Genomic DNA, 2,500 nt, shown 5'->3' with positions numbered 1-2,500 from the left:
GGTATCTCTCAAATGGCCAAAGAGGTGGTACTTAAATGAGTAATCAATTGCTTGACTCAGAATGCCAAATTGAGGTTCAGAACTTACTTACCACACGGAACCAACGCAGCGATCCAACTGGCCAGCTTTCTCATTCACGATACGATCAGTATGGGAGATCTTTCAACTGACCTGGTATTGTATTGAGCCCAGCATGCATTCAACCCACGTGACACAGTCTGAATGCCTGCATGTTCTTACATTTCATATCACTCGGGTCAAGGAAGAACAATGGGGTCCACAACACTGTTAAGCTCGATAAACAAGGATTAACTACTTATTCAACTGATTTATCTACTGAACTCAAAGACAAAATATTAGCAGTGGCAACCACCAGTGGTTGCCACTGCAATGACTCATGTCATGAAATATCTTTTCTTTGTTTTTTGTTTTCTTTTCTCAGTACACCTTTTAGCCGTCAACTTAATGACATAAATCAGTTCGTTAGTAATACTGTAATTACCGTAAAGTGTTATTTTGATTCCTTGGGGTATAGTGTATTAGCTGTCTAAATGTTAATGGCCTTTTTTTAAGTGTCGTAATGGACCTTTCTGCAGATACAGCGGCCATTTTGATGTATATTCTTTCAAATAGCTATTATGGGATACCCAGGGGGCAAATGCATATTAATTTGCCCCCTGAGCATCTCATAATGTCCTTAGAAACAATATAAATCAAAGTGGCCTCCGTAACTGCGTAGAAATGGATCGACCAAGTGGTAATTGAATAAACTATATACAGTATATGTGTGCAGAGATGTGGGCGTTAGTTGTTCAGTTGGAAAAGAAAAGGATTTGAAGTTGTATCTAAGGTCGGTGAAGAGTGAGTTTGAATCGCTGCTAAAAGCCATTAGCAGGAGCCGTGACTGAGTACCAAAGTGCAAATTCCCTTTGCTAACGGCGGCAGGACTATAAATTACTGAACTAAGAAGAAAATGAGGAGTAAGGAGGAAGATAGTAAGGAAGAAAGGACTTCAAGTTCAAGTTTCAAGTTTAATGTTTTGCCTCAGTACAGAGCATAGTATTTAAAGTATTTAAAAAGCTAATCTCTTATAAGCCCAAAGGAAACCACTGGGCTTATAAGAGATAGGCTCGCTCAATTAATTAATATACGAAATATTAACAAAAGTATACATGCCAGATTATAGGCAGAGCTCCTAAACAGGGTATGAAACATTAAAATATACTAGATAATTGTATAAACTATATATTAGGCTAAAAAAAGCAAGCAAACAGGGAAAAAATAAAATATTACAATAAGAGGAATGCCTTCAGTTTACTGTGACGGGAAAAGATGGCGATACTTGTTGCATTTTAAATTTGAAAGCTAAGGGAGTTGAAGAATTTAGGACCTTGAAAACAGATGGAGAATTTTGTTATATTAGTCCTACAACGGGGCAAATGAAAAAACTCCGAATTTCTAGTTTCATAAGAATGCACTTGGTGCCTCACTAAAAACATACCTCAAAAGCTATCAGGAAGTAAGCCAAATTTTTATAGATACATGAATTTCCTATTGGAAGTTTATAGATACTCTCAATATAAAATTGCTAGTTTTTTTAAAACTAGTGTGAGTATCGAAAGCTCTCATCGACATTATTCTTACAGCCCGTTTTTGAAGTATAGTTAATCTTCTGGGGTTTGAAGGGTAAGTCGATGCCTAGACACTCGCACAGTAGAATAAGTAAGGGTAAACTAGGTTATGTAATAAAGTGTCCTTAAAGAAGAATTTTTTAGGCAAAAACTTAATTTATGCATTATACTTATGGCTTTAGACACTTTTCTTGCGACATTATGTAAATGAGCTTTATTGTTAAATGTTCATCCAAAATTACACCAAGAAAAGTAGCTTCCTTATAATTATCACGATCAATTGAGTAACTACTAGTAACAAAAGCCAGATCAAATATTTATCTATTTTGTTTGGGTCTGAATATAATAAAATTAGATTTCTCAACATTAATAGACAGCTTATTTGTATAAAACCAACATGTAATATTTTTAACTTCGAAATTGACAACTCCCATAACAAAAGAAGCATCAGTGTGTGAACAAAAGATATTAGTGTCATCGGCAAATTATATCAGCTCTAAGACCTTTGTTACATAGATCATTAATATAAGCCAAGAATAACAGGGGGCCTAAAATAGAGCCCTGAGGAACTCCACAATTAATATTTAATATCTAAATATAAGGAATTGTGACCATTATATTGCACAAATTGTTTTCGACAAGAAAGCAACACAAGCAGTCCATAATATTCTAATTTGTCGAGCCAAATTTTATGATTTACGGTGTCAAAGGCTTTAGATCGAACCTCGCCGGCGGAGCACCTTGGATAAGAAATCTATCCATGCGAGAAATCTTGGTTATGACGTCAGCTTCCTCCCGCCCGCCCACCCGCCCGCCCGCACGTACAGACTGTCGGGGTGGAGGTGGGGAGGCAGGATAGCCTCTGGGGA

General features: G+C 36.7%; 1 protein-coding gene across 1 annotated transcript in view; it reads right to left on the bottom strand.

The window, feature by feature from the left end:
* Positions 1-237, bottom strand: part of LOC137982528 (uncharacterized) — a 19,950-nt gene extending 19,713 nt beyond the window's left edge. The window contains exon 1 of the mRNA XM_068829638.1: positions 92-237. The gene's annotated coding sequence lies outside the window, so the exon portion shown is untranslated. The remainder of the gene's footprint in view (positions 1-91) is intronic.
* Positions 238-2,500: the final 2,263 nt, after the last annotated feature.

This window comes from Montipora foliosa, chromosome 13, assembly GCF_036669935.1.
Source record: "Montipora foliosa isolate CH-2021 chromosome 13, ASM3666993v2, whole genome shotgun sequence".
NCBI lineage: Eukaryota > Metazoa > Cnidaria > Anthozoa > Scleractinia > Acroporidae > Montipora > Montipora foliosa.
This window is presented reverse-complemented; position numbering and strand designations above follow the sequence as displayed.